At 44.6% G+C, this 20,282-nt stretch overlaps 1 protein-coding gene across 1 annotated transcript in view; it reads left to right on the top strand.

Moving 5' to 3' along the window:
• Positions 1 to 20,282, top strand: part of Cow (Proteoglycan Cow) — a 286,815-nt gene that overhangs the window by 769 nt on the left and 265,764 nt on the right. The gene's annotated exons all lie outside the window — the stretch shown is intronic.

Here is a 20,282-nt window from a genome sequence, read left to right as displayed (position 1 = left end):
ATCGTTTATCGATGACAGGTCGAGCGCGTGTCGAATCGGCCATGGTCGTTGCGTTGGCGGTAAAAATAGTTGGTTTTTCGTACGAAATTCGATCGGTTTTGAATAAAATAGATGAAATTGATGCAACCAGATACTGTTCTCGTTGTGATCGTTCGATTGTGTTTTCAAGGGGACCCGTATTTCCGAGGGTGGGGCAATTCGAAGGGGTCGGAAGTCATTCGAATTAATTAGCGCGCACTTCGGTATCGATCCTCGTGTTTTTCTTTTTTTTTTGTTAAGCTCGTCCGTAAAATACTCGTTTATGGTCGCGGTTCATTAGGCGCGAGAGGGGGGTGGGGGTGCACGTAACGAGGCAGACACTTTTACTTTCACGCGACTGGTTCGGCAGAGGCCGCGTCCGATGCAACTTATCCGATGCGATTGTTTATTTTCTCGCACGTCGACGAGATCGCGTGCACGCTTTCTACGCGTTAGGCGATTCCGCGCGCGCAATAAACCGAGAAAACAGAGACCGATCGGAAACGGATCGCGTGCGCGTTTCATGCGTGCACGCCTTGCAGCCTCGCCGGTGCACTGCTGCACGGTGCACGCTGCGCCCTGCATCCTGCGGTTCACCGTACGCTTCCGGTTCCCAGAAGGACGTTCAATGTCACCGAACCACGCCGAATTTTCGGCGGGAAATAGCTCGTGTTCGATGCGAAAACGGTGTACGCCAATTATTCGTCTGCAAAGGACAACTTTTTTTAACAATTTAGAAAATTTGAAAATTATGCGTCGATGTCCTCTTTTTAATTTTTCTACTGTTTTAACCCTTTGCGGTCCTATGTCTGCTCTCAGACACCACAACAAAGAACCATGCTGATCTTATATTATCCCTATAAATATATATAAAAAATCTATATAAAGTAGATTAAACAATGGAGAACTATAAAATATAATTTTTACGTAGAATTAAAACATATTCTTGTGTTGCATATATCTAAAGTTTAAAATAGAATTAATAAATTTTGTTTTTCTTTTGTATCGCTGTTCGTTCAATAAAAATTAATTTCGACCAGCACGACACCTATGCATAAACTTAATACGACCGCAAAGGGTTAAATTTCTCCCACTAATTTTTCTCGTGAATGCATAAAATCTGCAGTCCAGTCAAATAAAATAATTGTAACTAATAATTGTAACTAAGTGTAACAACTTTCGATATTAGCACTAGGTTTACGGGGCACTAAATATGCCTGTTCTACATTAGTTTGTAAAAATAACGAAAACGTATCTATCCAAATTCTTAGCCATTTCTTTTACAATATACTTACATCCAAAGAAATAAATGTAACATCCTTCGATATTAACACTAGGTTTACGGGGCACTCAATACGCCTATTCTACATTAGTTTATAAAAATAACGAAAACGTATCTATCCAAATTCTTAGCCATTTCTTTTACAATATACTTACATCCAAAGAAATAAATGTAACATCCTTCGATATTAACACTAGGTTTACGGGGCACTCAATACGCCTATTCTACATTAGTTTATAAAAATAACGAAAACGTATCTATCCAAATTCTTAGCCATTTCTTTTACAATATACATCCAAAGAAATAAATTTGTTGAATAATTTCTCATTCGTGCATCTTTACAATTTCGATAATTGTGAATTAAGAATACTGAAACCCCTCATTCTGACGGGTCCCGTAAACTTATTGTTATTTAATGTTATCCTCGTTATAAAATGATTAACTGTTTCACATATATTATATTATTTTTCAAAATGTACAACAAAATCTGCAACGTAAAGTAACAACGCGGCTAGCGCGATTTAGATGGGCGTAGGATGAACGAACGGGTCCGAGCGGACCCGGGCGCCGCGCGGCACGAGGGTTAATCCGAACAAGAGAATTTAGCGGTGTTTCCGTTTTCTTGCGGCGGAACGACGACTGGAGTGGCGGCCGTAAATCGGAACAAGAGTGTGTTCGGGTCGTGTGTTCCCCGAGTAGTTAGCATTGTTCCCAAGATGCGGAAAGTCTTCGTCTTGATACACGGTTGGCACTCTAAATTCATGAAGCGGCGCTTTCAGCGGCAGCTGCCCCAATTTCACGATTGCTGTAACGTCATAACTCGGCGCGTAGTTGCGCCGCACAGAACCCCGAGACTCTTGACCCTCTTATCTTTCTACGTTTCGCAATCCCGCGCCATCTTTTTTCTTCTTTTATTTCCGCGGCAGCAACCCTCGAATAAGCGGAATGGAAAATCTGCACGCGTCTTCAAGTCGCCCCCCCCACCACCCTGCCGCGGCCGCCGCTCGAAACCGTTTCGAAAATAACTGTTCAAAAACTGTTCCCGGAAAAGGGCTCTAATTAAAACAGTTTACGACGTACTTTCATTCCGAAACAAGCCACCGTTCCCGAGGAACATTTCCGACCACTATTCGTTTCGATTACGGTTCCCGAATCGATGTTTATTTTCCGCTTGGAAATTTAATTCGAGCTCCCAAAAAAAAAAAAAACACGGTCAACGTAGACATTCTTATTGGACCTAACTAGATAGCTAATAATTGTACTAGAAAATTGGAATGTGGACAGAATATTTTTAACTTTGGCTCTCGATGGGCCTGAATGTACTTATTTCAGTTATCTAGGATAAGGGACCTAATTACTGTGAGGGTACCAATTACTCTGCCTATATTAACCCATTCGCATCATAAGGAAATACGAAAAGAAGGCCTTTATCATGAAACGTTTTTTTTTATTATATTCAAGTACAAAAGTGACTACAAGTTAAAGGACTTCATTTTTCAGCATTATAAGAAAAAATTAATTTAGCGTATATATCGTCGCCAGGGGCCGGCAATATTTTTGAAGAATTGATTTAAAAAAACTTTATCAAATTCACGAAAAAATTCAACATGTGCGAACATACGCATAAAGCAAAAAACCAGAACAATTTACCAACAAATTTAATATTTTTCCTTTGTGTGATAATTATTAATCACACACATGTTGTGTGAGCGGCCATTAAAGTGTTAATGATGCAAATGGGTTAATTAGAAAAGAGATATTAAACTTTTTTCATTGAAATTAGTTAATATGTTATATATCTCTGTTTTAATATTCGTTATGCTTTAAAAATAAGTGTGATTAATATAGGCACAGTAATTCGCACACTCGCGGTAATTGGGTCCCTTACCCCGCTCATTGTTTCTTACTTCAATCCCATTTGTCAGAATCCAGTAACACGTATTTCGGAATGAAACCGTGGATGTGCACGGTGATCCGCAGCTGGAATAATTACCGATATCAATCGCAGCGAAGCCGGTGCAAAAATCCGCCGGCGAATCGATTCGAATAGTTCGCAATTTCGGTTCTGCGCAACAGTTATTCGGAACAAAGGTTCTCCAGAACCAAAATCGATATTATAACGGTTTTCGAGCCCCGGTTCCATCCTTTCACGCCCACCGGGTAGGAGAGACTGTTGTTGTTGTTGAACCACTAACGCTTCGTTCGCTTTCACGATAATTGCGTTTTTCTTCCCATGTCCCCCCCCTCTCCCCCCCTCTCCCTATCTCCTGCCCTCTCGAATTACCCGAACCCGCAATTTTCTCGTTGCGAGGAACGCAATTCTCATTCGCGGTATTTCTGATGAAATTCCCACCCGCGGCGCAGTGTGCTCCGACCGAATAACTTTTCAAATCTTTATTCCCGGGAATTCTGTTCCTTGTTACACCCCTAGGGTAATTTGTTTCCGTCGCACGTGTCCCTGTTGCGAGACACTCGGCTTTCACCTTTCTTCGCCGCTTTCTTCCGTTACCCTGCTTGCCCTTTGACCACGATCCCGGAAAAGTCTAGACTGGACAGGACCGGGAGAGAGGATTTGCAATAAACTTAATTTTTTCGGAAATTTTTGTTCGACCGGTGCTTCCTTTTTGTTGGGATAACGGATAATTTACATATTAAGTGGTTACAGTGATTTCTCTATATATGTCGCCGAGGCCTCGATGATAAACGTCGCGGAATTGTCCCCACTACCGCGGGGGATACCTCGCGAGGGACGGCGAAGCTCAAGAGGTTTCGATAAACATAACACGGCTCTGGTATCTCTCCTGGACGATATATGTCGCCGGCAAGACCCGCGTTGTTGACAAATATCGAGAATTCACTGTATTTGAACTTCTCAGCGCAATGGAATAAACGATTAGTTGTGAATCAATACTGTTCGCATATAACACAATATTATACCTTATAACTAGACGCGAGTTTTTATGCATTTATTGCAAAAATGGGTAAGCACAAAGTAAAGCAGTAGACATATTAAAAAAATTTAAAGACACCAAAGTGTTGATTTCAGCTTGATAAAATAACTGAAAGAAGAAAGAAATGTTTATTTCGTTCCTGTGTCTTGTAATCGATGCAGATATTTTTTATTTTGCATAAAAATCCGCAGACTACTTGTAACTATTACATTGAAGTATAACTATTGACAGTTAGAAGGAAGAAGTGTGAGAGCTGTGACTAGCTTTGTAGCTGTGACTCCTTAGGCCCTTTAGTGCGTAAAAATGGCGGCGCTAGAAGTATAATAAACCGCAGGTCAACAGGACCTTCTCCTCCGCATGTCCCGGTGCATTTCCGGCTCCACCGGTGTAGGATCAGAGTTAGTTCGAATGAACTAGCTTCCATGCAATTTGATATTCCGTGATATTCTGTGCCGAGAATGACGCGAAATTATCCGCGAGCAGAGAAAATGTACAGTGGGTTAAAGCTAATCCATTCGGGTCTTCGTTCGCGATTAAAATCGCCCGTTCTCCGCAAACAAACTTCGAATTCGATGTTTCCCACTTTTTCCCCGCATGCATTAGCGAATGTGTACATATCGTAGCAGCCGGTGCATTCGGCGCATTTCAGAATGTACCGAACGTTGCAGAGCGGCGTTTTACAGAGCAGGGATTTAAATGGGAGAATTCGTAATGGTCCTCGTCCCGCATCCGCGTCGGATCGAATATTCATGAGCCTGGGGAGCTACTTAATATAGTTAATTAAATTACCAATTCCTTCTTGCGCTCGACGCGACGCGCGACCGGTAGATACAGTGCTCTCACTATATATGTCGCCAAGGTCTGGATGATAAACGTCGCGGAATTATCCCCACTACGGCGGTTTATACCACGTAAGAGACATAAGAGTAGACATAACACGGCTCGGGTATTATGTGAACTGGACGATAAATGACCCTGGCAAGATCCGTGTTTTTGACATGTATCGAGAATTCACTGTACAGTGTTTATATATGTCCGAGATGCGTGTTATGTCTCGTTGGCCTTTTGACTGTGAATCGTTAGAAAGCACTAAAATACAGTGATTTCTGTATATATGTCGTCAAGACCTGGAAGATAAATGACATGGAATTATCCACACTACCGCGGAGTATATCCCGCGAGAGGCCTCAGTCGCCGAGGAGTGTAGACATAATACGGCTCGGGTATTATGTCAACTGGACGATCCATGACACTGGCAAGACCCGTGTTGGTGACATATATCGAGAAACCACTGTACAGTGTTTAGTCTATATATGTCCGAGATGCCTGTTATGCCTCATTGGCTCTTTGACTGCGGATCGTCAGAAAGCACTAAAATACTGTGCTCTTATATATGTATGTCGCCAAGGCTTGGATGATAATTGTCGCGGAAAAATCCCCACTACTACGGACTATAGCCCGCGAGAGGCCTCAGTTGCCGAGGAGTGTAGACATAACACGGCTCGGGTATTATGTCTCCTGGACGATACATGACGCTGACAAGACCCGTTTTCTTGACATATATCGAGAGTTCCTTGTACAGTGTTTACTCTATATATTTCCGAGATGCCTGTTATGCCTCATTGGCCGTTTGATTGTGGATCGTTAGAAAGCCCCAAAATACAGTGATTTCTCTATATATGTCGGCGAGGCCTGGATGATAATTGTCGCGGAAAAATCCCCACTACCACGGACTATAGCCCGCGAGAGGCCTCGGTCGTCGTGGAGTGTAGTCATAACACGGCTCGGGTATTATGTCTCCTGGACGATACATGACGCTGGCAAGACCCGTGTTTTTGACATATATCGAGAAACCACTGTACTTACAGTGTTTAGTCTATATATGTCCGAGATGCCTGTTATGCCTCGTTGGCTCTTTGACTGTGGATCGTTAGAAAGCCCCAAAATACAGTGATTTCTCTATATATGTCGGCGAGGCCTGGATGATAATTGTCGCGGAAAAATCCCCACTACCACGGACTATAGCCCGCGGGAGGCCTCAGTCGCCGAGGAGTGTAGACATAACACGGCTCGGGTATTATGTCAACTGGACGATAAATGACCATGACAAGATCCGTGGTCTTGACATATATCGAGAATTCACTGTATTTTCGAACCGGCCCGACTTCGGCTACGGTTTCGGATCAGTGTAAACTCGTCCTGGACGAATGGTTTCGCGCGAAACTTCGCGGTCGTTTCTATCGATCGTCGAACAATTTTAACGTCGCTGGCACACACGACCGAGAGAATGACAGCGCCTTGGAAACGTGGAGAACCTGTGCCGTGTCTCGAAATCGATCGCGGCGCACGAGCAGACCGAAAACGGCAACTTTGTTCGACCATGAACACCGACAGCGAGAAGCGGCGGCGGTGGTGGTGGTGGTGGTAGTGGAATCCTCCGAGCACCGAATCAACGAATCATCATCATTTATTTAGGATCGCCGAAGCGAATCGATCCCGGCCACCATTATCTTACATCTGAACGACCCCGAACGGCCGCCCACCCTCCTCCACAGAGAAAATCGAGGAAAGACACTGCACTGACACGGCGAATCCTACTTCCGCGGTCCTCCGCAGTTTGCATACCGGGTGCCCTTTCAAAAACACATCCTTGAACAGACTCTCCTTCTCCTGCGGTTGGAAGCTTTCAGAATTTTTAACTCGTTGGCGCGGCGCAGTAGATTCTTATGAAATATTGTGTTACCTTGTTTTTGTCCGAGAACACGCTAACGAAGTTTCTTTTTTTACTCCATTAACGACCACGAGAATTTTTACGTTGCAATCGGTGGTTCGAGGAAGTGTTAGCCGGCTTCTTTCGCAAGATTTTAAACCCATTAACGCCCACGACGATTTTTACAGAATATTGTACGCTGCTCCGAGACGTCGAGAAACTTCTTTTCCAATATTCTTGGCTCTCCGCCTCGAAGTATTTTAATCTTCGTATTGAATTGCACCTGCTCTCGCGATGTACGTTGTTTCGAGAAGGGAGCTACCTTTGCTAGATTTTTAACCCATTAACGACCACGAAGATTTTCATCGAACTTTTCACGCCTTTCGAAGAAGACGGTCGAGGAACTTCTTCTTAAACCTTAACGGACCAATGCCGCCATATAAGCGGCATTGCACCTTTACTTACTGGGTCCAATGCCGCGTATATGGCGGCAAAAATAAACAAAAACAAAAAAATATATAAACATTTTCCTTTCTATACTTGGTATAAAAATGTTGAGTCCACAGTTTCTCTCCGCATGAAAAATAGCTTGGACCTGCTGGGAAGTAAACTTGAAATACTTCGGGACCGTTAAGGGCCCGGTCTTCGTAGATTCGCGATAAGGTAGAGTGACTACATTACCGTCAAAAAATGGTTTTACATCCAAACAATAGCCTCAAGTTTTCGTCCTTATATAAGAATATTTTGTCCCTCGTAAAGGGCTCATTCGAAAGAGGAAGGTTCAATCTAGTACGCGCTGGTCAGGAGCTGCCGAGATTATGCAGGTATTTGGTAACATAAGCGTTAGAAGTAGGCCAAAAATTGACGATCTGCATGCCGTGGAATCCAAGCATTTTTATGCCATTGGATGAGTTTTCTGGATGAAATCGGGAGCAGCGCGCGCTAGAAAATATCTCCAGCTACAAATTGAGCTATATTTCAATTCATAATATTGATAATACAGAGCAAAAAATGTGACAAGTTTAGTCACAGACTTGAGACCCGTTGGATCAAGACCAAGACGGATCTTAAGCTGTGTCTGAAGGCTGTGAATGGAAATTATTAATTAACACCTTAACGCACAGTTTTTTTGAAAAAACCGGCCGAAAAAATCAATTTTTAATATACTGCGTTTTTGTTTCATGGAAAAAGGCTATATTTTATTCTTGAATAAATAAGTGTTATAGCTTACAATCCCATGTAAATGATAAATATCAATAAAATGATTTTTTCCCTTTACTTTCGCATTGTTATTTTCAATTCTCGATTATATTCGAGTGTGAAAAATTATAGCAGCATAAAATACAACGCCGCTCGAATTATCTCGAGTGTGCACAGTATGGCCTGTTTAGCGCGCTCGAATTAACTCGAGCGTACAAGTTAAGGGGTTAAAAAGTCACGTGTCTATCCCGGGCCCTTAAGGGTTAAACATTCTTGAGTCTCCGCGTGACAACCTTACGAGCCAGCACCGGCGTCCATAGATCCCATTCGGAATTGTGGATCGCGAGTTTTGCCGGCTATTGCAGGAAAAAAAGGGCAAGAGAGAGGGAGAGAGCGAGCTGGTCGGAAAAATCGGTGCGCAGTTCCAGGCGATTAGTAGTCGCAATCGTCGGGCAGTTCTTGTGTACAGGTGTTCCATTGTCCGGGTAAGTTAACGGGTGGCATGAGTCGACCTTTACGAGCGCGCCGCGAACCGACGTTCATTACGGCGAGGTTATTGCGGATCGCGGTGCTACCGTCGTTTTGTAATTTCAATAATCGAGCCCGCAGCCTTGTGTGTCGCGAGCCGCTCTGTTCTACTCTGTTCCATTCGGTTCCATGCCGTTCCCGCTCGAACCGGCACGGGACGAGGTTTGCGGAATACGCACGCCGCTTTCCGTCCGCCCGGAGAAAATCGATTATTCACGACGACGTAATGGAAAAGAATTCCCTATCGATCCCCAGCGACGGCTGACGCTCTCCTTCTGCCCCTGTTCTCGACTCGACACGAAGCTGACCTCGAAACGCTCCTCAAAATCCATCAATTTCGAACGGTTTCATTTTCGCTCGAACGGCTACGAGGATCCTCTATCCCAAAGCTGATCGACATGCCAATTTGCGGGCGAGGGCGCTCGCCGATGCCCGTGGGCCAGTGTTGCCAGATCAGGACTTGTTCCCCCACTCTAATTTCCCCTTCTACCGCGCTATACCCTATTCTTCCCCGCGGCTGTCGTGCAACTTCGGTATTGGTAGAGAGACGGTAACTTTTTCCCCTCAATTCGTGCTCCCTCCCCTCATCTGGCGACACTGGGGCACAGCTACGGGCAATGCTACGGCAGTGTTGCCAGATCAGGACTTGTTCCCCCACTCTAATTTCCCCTTCTACCGCGCTATACCCTATTCTTCCCCGCGGCTGTCGTGCAACTTCGGTATTGGTAGAGAGAGGGTAACTTTTTCCCCTCAATTCGTGCTCCCTCCCCTCATCTGGCGACACTGGGGCACAGCTACGGGCAATGCTACGACAGTGTTGCCAGATCAGGACTTGTTCCCCCACTCTAATTTCTCCTACTACCGCCCCATTGCTCACGCTTTCGCTGCGGCCCGGTCACGTGGCGCGTTTCATCTGGCAACACTGCGACATAGTTACGAGCAAAGCTACGGCAGTGTTGCCAGACCGAGATTTGTCCTCCCACTCTAATTTCCCCTTCTACCACGTTATTCACCACGCTTTCGCCACGGCGATTGTGCGACTCCGGTACTGGCGGAGAGAGGGTAATTTTTTCCCCTCAATTCATGCTCCCTCCCCTCATCTGGCGACACTGAGGTATAGCTACGGGCAAAGCTACGGCAGTGTTGCCAGATCGAGATTTGTCCTCCCACTCTAATTTCCCCTTCTACCACGTTATTCACCACGCTTTCGCCACGGCGATTGTACGACTCCAGTATTGGTAGAGAGAGGGTACTTTTTTCCTCTCAATTCATGCTCCCTCCCGTCATTTGGCGACACTGGGGCATAGCTACGGCAGTGTCGCCAGATTGAGACTTGTTCCCCCACTCTAATTTCCCCTACTATCACGCTATTCCCCACGATTGTGCGACTCCGGTATTGGCAGAGATAGGGTGATTTTTCCCCCTCAATTCATGCTCCCTCCCCTCATCTGGCGACACTGAGGTATAGCTACGGGTAAAGCTACGGCAGTGTTGCCAGACCGAGATTTGTCCTCCCACTCTAATTTCCCCTTCTACCACGTTATTCACCACGCTTTCGCCACGGCGATTGTGCGACTCCGGTACTGGCGGACAGAGGGTAATTTTTCCCCCTCAATTCATGCTCCCTCCCCTCATCTGGCGACACTGGGGCATAGCTACGGCAGTGTCGCCAGATTGAGACTTGTTCCCCCACTCTAATTTCCCCTACTATCACGCTATTCCCCACGATTGTGCGACTCCGGTATTGGCAGAGATAGGGTGATTTTTTCCCCTCAATTCATGCTCCCTCCGTTCACCTGGCGTCACTGGGGCACAGCTAAGGGAAAAGTTACGGCAGTGTCGCCAGATCGAGACTTGTTCCCCCACTCTAACTTCCCCCACTATCTCCCCATTCCCCACGCTTTCGTTGCAGATGTCTCACGTGACGCGTTTCGTCTCTGTCTTGCATACTCCGGTACTGGCAGAGGGTAATTTTTTCCCCCCAATTTATGCTCCCTCCCCTGGTCTGGCGATGCTTAGCGACTTAGCGGAGTGGGGGTGGGCATTACCGTAACTGGCCACGTAGCTATGATAACGCATGTGACAAATACATGCAGTTTTACCCGCAGGGTGGCGTAGCTTAATGTCCGCCATTCTGTTTATGTCCAGGGCCAAAATATCGCTGAAGAAGCTGAACAGCTCTGCTCAAAATAATTGCAACAAGGAATTGAAATGTCCAACGACAAAACCTGTTCCTGTTCCGGTTACGGTTACGGTTACGGTCCTTTGTTGTGTCCATTTCGGTCCAATCATTGTCAAATGTTCTGTGTATATCTGTTCTGGAATCCGGTCCTCGTTTATTTTCTTCTTGAAAATTTATTCCGAGCTGCGCCGTTCTCGGCGAATAATGACGTCAAGCGTCGCGTGCTCCATCGATTCGCTGAAATGTACGAAATAACACCAGGATCTCGAGCGACCCCGCCGGAACCGAAAAAGCAGCGAGCAAAGTTCGAAGGTGATTCAGATCTTTCTAAGAGCGTTTCAAGTGCTCGGTGATCTGTCTAAGATTGTCCGAATCATTTATCTCGTTGAAACCGCTCCGTTCCGTGAACAGTGTTCAGACATCAGGTTGGAATTGACGCGAGGTAAATTACCCTGGTTCGACGATCGTAATTCCCCTCGTCGCGTCTTCTTTTGCTCGTTAGTCGAACGGGGTTAATGAAATTGCCATCGAACGGGTTGGGACGTGGTCGCGGACGCCATAGCTGTGTTTCATTCCGGTGCCGACCAATTAAACTTTTATAGCCGGCGTGTGCATCCTTTCCTCGCGTTTCCCGCGTACCGCATGCGTTCTACGCCACGCGCGAACCGTAATCTGATCGCATTCCTGCTCTCTTTGCTCTCCGGTTATCTCGCGAGATTGTTTATTATCCCCTTATCCTTGTATTTATAGTTGTAACGTTACACCGTTGCGCAAACGCGCCGCCGCCGCTGGAAACTTATCTAATCCCAAGGATTTAGTGGCCTATTTCAGTCCTTTCGATTCGATCGCAGTCCGAGCGGCACAATTAATCATAACATTCGAATGAATTGCGATTTTGAAACGCAGTCACAATCACAATCGCAGTCTTGCCCTACGATATCGAGCCTGACTCGCGACGAAGAATCTGAACAGAGTCCTGTAGTAGGTTATTCATTTCCTTTGAACCGAAATAAAATTCTAGGCTGAATCTGGGAAAACGCCCCCCTTTCTTTCGACACGTGACCTACGCCATTCTATTCGTTCTGGCATACTGAACGCGAAACGTATTTGTCATTTTTGGCGTAAATTAATAGTTCCCGAGATGTTCGCGAAAAACTACCGCTGCTACTACATGAATCATGCGTACACCTACGCGTCCGCGACGTGTATGCGCCGACGTGTAGGCCCCCCTCTTTTCTACTCTTCAGAAATTATATAACCGGCGAACTTGTTGAAAAGGTATTTTCTGTATAGGGTATAGAAAGGTCGCGATTTCTGAGATCTTTATTATTGAAAAAAACTAATTCAGACCAATACCAATTCAAAACTTACCGAAAATCCATTAGTTAATAGTGCTGGTTTGGGTTAGTTTCTTCTCGAGCGAGGAAACTTCACGATTCTCATATTAAAGAATATAACATTCTACTATAGAATTTGCTAATAAGTGGAAGTGGTGTTGGTCTGGTTTAGTTTTTTTTTTTTTTTTCGAGCGACCGAAGCAGAGTTCCCACATTCGACGATATTAAAAATCCCAGGAATCTCGAGCTCTCTATAGTCTATACAGAAAATACTTTTTTAATAAGTTCGTCCGTTATACACGTTGCTTGTTGGTCGCCGCTCTAAGGTGTAGAAAAGAGGGGGGGGGGGGTTTATGCTACATACACGTGGCGGCGCGCCGTCATGTAGTGGTAGCGGTAGATTTTGGCGAATATCTCGAAAACTATTCATTTGCGCCAAAAATGACAAGTACATTTCGTGTTCAGCATGTCAAAACGCAGAGAATGGCGTGGGTCACGTGTCGAAAGGAAGGGGGGCGGTTTCCCAAGTGTTGCCAAATTCTACTGTGGACAAAACATAGGCATACAACAAACACAAACTATCTTTCATTTTCTGTGAAATTACGAACGATGAGGAATGTCTAATCATGATAATCACAAAATAAATAGTAGTGCAAGGGGTTAAGCGCGAATAATTTGCACGGACAGAGGATACGAAAATCGAAATTCTCCGAGAACGATCGTGCCGGAGCAATGCAACGCTAATAGAGTCTTCTCGTTCGGCCATTTGCTTTCGCGCTCTCGCGAAAAGAAAGAAAGGGAAGCGCGAGTTAATGGGTTTCCCGCTTAACGATCTCGCTAATTGATACGGGGCCGCAGGTTCAGCACCCTCGGAGAGGGTCCCTTTCTCCCATCGATCCTCGTGCGTTCCATCGAGATGAAAGACAAGCAATTTCCATAATTACGATTTACTGTTTCGCGGACTGCGGCTTCGAGACCTCGAACAACAATCGGAAACGATCCCCCCGGATATTTTACAACCTCGCGCTCCGGCCGCCGCAAGGTACACTGACTCGCAAAAGTATCGCGACACCTGGCTCGTTTATTTAAAAATCCGATATTCGATCGACCCCGCCGGGTATATTCACCTGTGGAAAGCGCATCTACAAAGCCGCGCAATCTATGCGCTGATACCTGGATTTTATTTTGCAATTGTACACGAGGAACGATTCACGTTTTACCTACCGGCGATCAGTGGCGGCACGTAGCCGAAATTAGTGTGGGTGCTGCTCCTAAAAATTTCAACTTCCTATGTGCGCATGCGCACAACAGTGAAATACCACGCCGCTGGAGCCGTGAAGCGCATAGTTACGTACAGAGATTTTTGTATCTTTTTTAATTGTATCAAATGTTACTGATAATACAGTGAATTCTCGATATATGTCAACAACACGTCCAGGAGACATACGAAGAAGAATAGGGCCAAGAAGACATAGAAGTCATCTCGGACATATACAGAGTAAACACTGTACAAGGAATTCTCGATATATGTCAAGAACACGGGTCATGTATCGTCCAGGAGACATAATACCCGAGTCGTGTTATGTCTACACTCCTCGGTGACCGGGGCCACTCACGTGGTATACCCCGCGGTAGTGGGGATAATTCTGCGACGTTTATCATCCAGGCCTTGGCGACATATATAGAGAAATTACTGTATCAAGTGAAAATAGGGGGCGCTGCTGTTCCACACTGCCCATACTGCCGGCGATAGTATAGCGTGGAATAGTCATTGCGAAACCGGTGGTTACGACTGAGAATTTCATAAGGAGATTGAAAGGAAGCTCGACTACCATTATCCCCGTTTGGGATCATGCTCATGGATTGCACCAAGGAGTGGCATAGAAAGAATGCGGTAAATACGTTCCAAGCCATCCCGAAATAGGGATTGTCAATCGGGGAGAATTAATTTTTCAAATTGCATTGAACTTTTGGCATAAATCTTCTGACATATATGAATACAGTGAATTCTCGATATATGTCAACAACACTCCTCGGCGTTCGAGGCTTCTCGAGCTTCGGGGCCCCTCACGGGATATACCCCGCGGTACTGGAGATAATTCTGCGACATTTATCATCCAGGCCTTGGCGCCATATATAGAGAAATCACTGTACTAACAATTCAGGCAAAAAATTAAAAAATAAAAATGTGGTACTTAATTGAAGGATTTAAAGCGTGGTGGGGTTGAAAAAAAGATTTTTGGGAACGCAGGGTGAATCAATTATTTTGAGGGATGATGTTACAGCAAAAGGTTGGACAACGAGAAATTTCGGTATGGAATGGAATAGTGGTAGAACGAGTGGTTTGGACGAGAATGATTATCGTCGAGTTTCAAAGGAGAAGTTTCGAGGAATTTTTCTGGTTGGGTTTATTCTGTGAAAGTGGTGGTAGGTTTTGAGAGGCAGTGTACATCGTGCAGCACGCGTTTCCGCGCCTGGATGCGCGGGGGTGGCCCACTCGAGATCACTCGATTATCTCCTTTGTCGCCGCGCCCACTCGACTGAATATATCCTGCTTTATCCTTCGGCCTCCTCTCACCCCTTCGCAACCCTTACCCAGCCTTTTCCACCACTGTTGTTCGGGATCGCGGAAGAATAAACCACCGCCAAAGCCCGAGCGAAATACACTGAATCACGGAAGTATCCGAGCGCTGTGAAATATGACGCTTCGAAAACGCGACTCGTACTACGAATTACAAAACAACTTCGCCGATCGAGATCTTCGAACGATTAATAACGTGTACGTGCTTTTTAAGCTTCGACTTCGGACAAATTGCGAGCGAAATTCACCCTTCAGAACGAGCACAGATCAAATATTTTTCAGATTTTTTTTTTACAAGCTCGACGAAAGTTACACTAAATCAAAGGCGAACGATTTGATCAGAAATTTCCTTTTTCTCGTTTAGGGCAGAAAATTTTGACACGAGGAATCACAGTTTAGTTGCGATGCTTGTTAGTACAGGGATAGAAGCATTTCGTAGATTTTGTTAAGTGTTAGAATACTGTCTTTTCTCGATATATGTCATAAATACCTAGCTGATAAAAGTCCCAGAATTATCCACACTGCCGCGGGGTATACCCCGTGAGGGGTCACAAAAATCGACTGGCCTCAGTCGCCGAGGAGTGTACAGTGAATTCGGGATATAGGTCGCTGAGGCCTGGAAGATAAAGGTCGCGGAGTTATCCCCACTACCGCAGGGTATACCCCATGAGGGGACCCAAAGCTCGATAAGCCTCGGTTGCCGAGGAGTGTACAATGAATTCGGGATATAGGTCGCTGAGGCCTGGAAGATAAAGGTCGCGGAGTTATCCCCACTGCCGCGGGATATACCCTCTGATGGGCCCCAAAACTCGAGTGGCCTCGATCGCTGAGAAGTGTATAGTGAATTCGGGATATAGGTCGCCGAAGCCTCTATGATAAAGGTCGCGGAATTATCCCCACTACCGCGGTGTATACCCCATGAGGGGCCCCAAAACTCGAGTGGCCTTGGCCGCCGAGGAGTATTTTATTTTATGCAAAATAAAAAATGTTTGTATTGATTGCAAGTCACAGAAGCGAAACAAAACATTTTTTCTTCTTTTAATTAGTTTATTAAGCTGAAACTGTTTTAAGTTGTGCTTACTCATTTTTGTCATAATAGTATCTACTAGCCGATATATGTCGCTGGCTAGACCCGTGTTTTGGACATATATCGAGAAGACACTGTATACACTTTTGTGCCAGATTGTATACCGGAATATCGTCTGGTGCCGAAGCCCCAGCCTGTGAGAGCTCTGTCCGGGCCATTGTTCGAAACGTCGTCTTAACAATTTTATAATCGGCGCGGATAAAGCACGGAATTGTATTCTCGCGGGCTTACCTTTCTCGCGGCGTTTACGGTTTCGGTTTCGTTTCTGGAATTCCGCGTTTCATTATCCCCCTCGGAATGGGAAACGGGGGTTGCAACTTGTTCTTAACGCGTTCACGCTTGGCTTCCGAACGTCCAACGGTCTACGGGGAAACAATGGCTTTTTTAACAGCCACAATAAGCAGTGTCTTCTCTTGGGTAATTGTTCCCGTAACGCTTCGCGTTATCTTTTTCTTTAACTCTCGCGGTCTTGGAAACTTTCGCCTGCGTTCCATCTGGTCCGTTTATTCGTTTGATTTTCGAACAGAGTTGCACAGTGAGCGGTTTCTACATACAGGGTGTCCCAAAAATGTATTTCCTTGAAAGGGGCGATTCCTGAGGTTATTTGAAGTAACTTTTTCCTTTGCGAAAATTTTCTCCGAGGCTGCGTTAAGGAGTTATTAACAAAAACACACGGACCAATCAGAACGCGGCTACTGCGGACGGGCCCCGTCTCGACCAATGCCAACGCCACACTCAGCGGGACTAGTCAACGAAGTCGCGGAGAACATTTTCGGAAAGAAAAAAGTTACTTCAAATGCCCTTAGGAATTATCCCTTTCAAGTAAGTACAACATTTTTGAGACACCCTCTATTATGTTATATATCTCTTTTTTAATATTCGTTATGCTTTTAAAAATAATTATAATTAATATAGGCACAGTAACTGGTACCCCCACAGTAATTGGGTCCCTTACCCTACTAATTGTTGCCATAAACGCACAAAATCCGCAGTCGAGAAATTCACAGTCGAAAAAACTTTGCAGTAGACGATTCGCGGGGTCATTTGAAGAAACTTTTTCCTTTGCGAAAATTTTCTCCGCGGCTTTGTTAAGGAGTTATTAACAAAAGAACACAGACCAATCAGGGCGCGGCTACTGCGGACGGGCCCCGTCTCGACCAATGCCAACGCCACGCTCAGCTGGGCCAGCGAGAATAGGACCGCTGTGGCCGCGCTCTGATTGGCCCATGTTTTTCGTCAATAACTCCTTAACGAAGCCACGGAGAAAATTTTCGAAAAGGAAAAAGTTTCTTCAAATGACCTGAGGAATCACCCCTTTCAAGGAAATACAACATTATTGGGACACCCTGTATAACATAGGTGGAATTAACGTTAAAATTCGATAACGAAAAAATATTTTCAAAATAATATTCGATAACATTCGATTAGGAATGTTGCAGGTTTTTTTTAGACTTCTTGCAAAAAATGCAGCGTGGGTGGCAGTAAGTAGCCGGTTAAGAGCGCAGTGATAAAATCGGTGTCCTCGTCGACAGGAATAAGGATCGATGGGATCACCGATGTGTATTCATGACGCTGTCCGCCTACGGAGAGGTCGCTAGAGCGTTTTTTAAATCGAAAATAAATTGTCGGGTAATTAAAACGCGGGGGAAAAAAATAGAGCCGATCTGTTTCTCTCTGTCGTCCGTCGCTTCCTGTAAACCCCCACGCGTAGCCCCGAGATTAAATACACAGCGAAAATAGCATCTCGCGGCATCTTGATTAAAATACTTTGTAGAACGAGGGGAAATGAAATTGACCATCGGAGGGGCCGGTTTCCTTGAGAAAAGGTTCACCGATGTTAGCATAAAAAAAGAAGTAAAGATTATTCGATTACATATTCCGCCGAACGCGCTGGCGGCCCCGAGGATCGTAAAGGATTCTACGTAAAAGAAACATTAAAGGTAACAATTTCGAAAGCGAGTTTCGCTCTAATTCATGAAAGAACGCCTTCGCGGCGGGATGAGCAATTACTAATACCGGCGAGATGTAAAATTTCGCGATCGTTTCATCAAGTATTCAACCGTAAAGTACGACGGCGGGGTACTTTCTCGAACAACTCGCGGGGGCTGGTTGGAAACCTCATCTTTGCGAGATTAAGTATATTTATGCTCTTCCAACGCGCACGGAATTTTCACGATTAATATTATACCTCCAGGACTATTCTTACGATGAGCTAAATGCACGAATTAAGTGGAGGAAAACACAAGTTCCATTTAATGAAAATTTCGGCGAGTATTATTCGGGTGTAATGCGTTTGTTTGTAGAGGGTGGTCTCCGAAATGAAGGAAAACGTGTTGCATTTAATGAAAAGTTCTGAGAGTAATAGTCGAGAGTAAATAATTTGTACCCAAAGGGTGCTTTCTCAAATGGAGGAAATCAAGTTCCACTTGATGAAAATTTGGGCGAGTATTATTCGGTAGTAATGCGTTTGTATGTGGAGGGTGGTTTCCGAAAATTGAGGAAAACATGTTGTATTTAATTAATAATTGGGGGAGTAATAGTTGGGAGTAAATAATTTGTATCCAAAGGGTGCTTTCTCAAATGGAGGAAATCAAGTTCCACTTGATGAAAATTTGGGCGAGTATTATTCGGTAGTAATGCGTTTGTATGTGGAGGGTGGTTTCCGAAAATTGAGGAAAACATGTTGTATTTAATTAATAATTGGGAGAGTAATAGTGGGGAGTAAATAATTTGTATCCAAAGGGTGGTTTCTGAAACGGAGAAAAACGTATGATGGATTTGTTGAAAATTTGGGGAGTATTATTCGGGAGTATAATCTCTACTCGATAAATGTCCCGAATATCTAGCCTGTAATTGTCCTAGAGCTATCCCCACTACCACGAACTATACACCCTGAGGGGCTCCTTGAGCTTCGCTCTTTTTTTCTACGATCGGCAGTGGATCAAAGAGTACTAGTATCTACCCGATAATTGTCCCTGGCCAGACCCCCGTTTTGGACAATAATCGAGTAGACACTGTAATGCGTTTGTATCTAGAGAGTGGTTTCCGAAATGAAGGAAAACGTATATTGGATTTAATGAAAATTTGGGCGAGTTAAATTTGAGAGGGTAAATAATTTGTACCCAAAGGATGGTTTCCGAAACGAAGGGAAACGTATGTTCCGCTTAATTAAAATTTGGGCGAGTATTATTCGGGAGTAATGCGTTTGTATGTGGAGGGTGGTTTCCGAAGTAAAGGAAAACATGTTGTATTAAATGAAAAGTTGGGAGAGTAATAGTTTGGTGTAAATACTTTGCATCTAGAGGGTGGTTTCTGAATAGAAGGGAAACGTATGTCGCATTGAATGAAAATTTGGGCGAGTTATATTTCAGAGAGTAAATAATTTGTACGTGAAAGAGGATGGTTTCTGCCGCTTTCAACTTACACACCACGACGTGTCACATTCACGACCAGAATTCCTTTTTTTCCTCACCAATTCGTGAAATAACATTCTAAACGCGAATTCGCCGTTTATAGCATGCGAGGTGTTCGCAAGCTCGAATTTATTGCAATGGAACCGCGCGCGCAAGAAGCTACCCTCTATCTCTTTCTCCCATCCATCTATCTCTATTTCTCCCTGTCTCTCCTGTTGCTTTTGTATCGGGGATAGCTCTTAACGCGAAATAAAGTGGTGTCGAGCGAAATCTGTTGCCGCCCCGGCCCGCGCCCTGTAGGAAATGTCATTTCTATACAATTCTGGGCCCCTTAATTGGCAATACGGAAGTCGCGGATCCGGCATCCGCGTCTTCGCTTAGGTTAAATTTCAAGATTGAACGAATATCCTCGCCCGGAAACGATACTACCGTTTATCTCTCCAGGCGGCTAATTGTCATTTCCTCGTACAGTGCGGGAGCATGTTGCACCTTTGGCACGATAGCTGCAGTTTCCAGCATGCATCGCCGACCATCTTTCAACCAGAATAGTGCTGAACCCGTTGCTTTAACACTATAGAATGGGAAAACGAAAGAACAACTGTGTTGAGAATTGCTAATTGTAACCCTTCTACTATTCATTTTGTGATTATAATGATGAGAAATTTTTCATCGTTCGGAATTTCATGGGAAAAAAAGATAGTTTATATTTATCGTATGCCTGTGATATGCCTGACAAAATAGAATTTTATTTCGTTTTAGAGGAAATTAATAATATATGTATTGATTAGACTCTGTTCAGAATCTTCATCACGAGTCTGACTCGATATTGTAGGGGTTGATAAATTTGCAACCGCTCAGAAATGTTGAAACCAGGGACCATAATTGTTATAACAAAAAAAAAGTCATGGAATAACAAGTATTTCATCGACTAAAATCGTATTGGTTACAAATAAGGATTATAAGTAACTGAACATTTTTTCTCTTGTTGGCAAA

Source organism: Halictus rubicundus, chromosome 13 (genome assembly GCF_050948215.1).
Source record: "Halictus rubicundus isolate RS-2024b chromosome 13, iyHalRubi1_principal, whole genome shotgun sequence".
NCBI lineage: Eukaryota > Metazoa > Arthropoda > Insecta > Hymenoptera > Halictidae > Halictus > Halictus rubicundus.
This window is presented reverse-complemented; position numbering and strand designations above follow the sequence as displayed.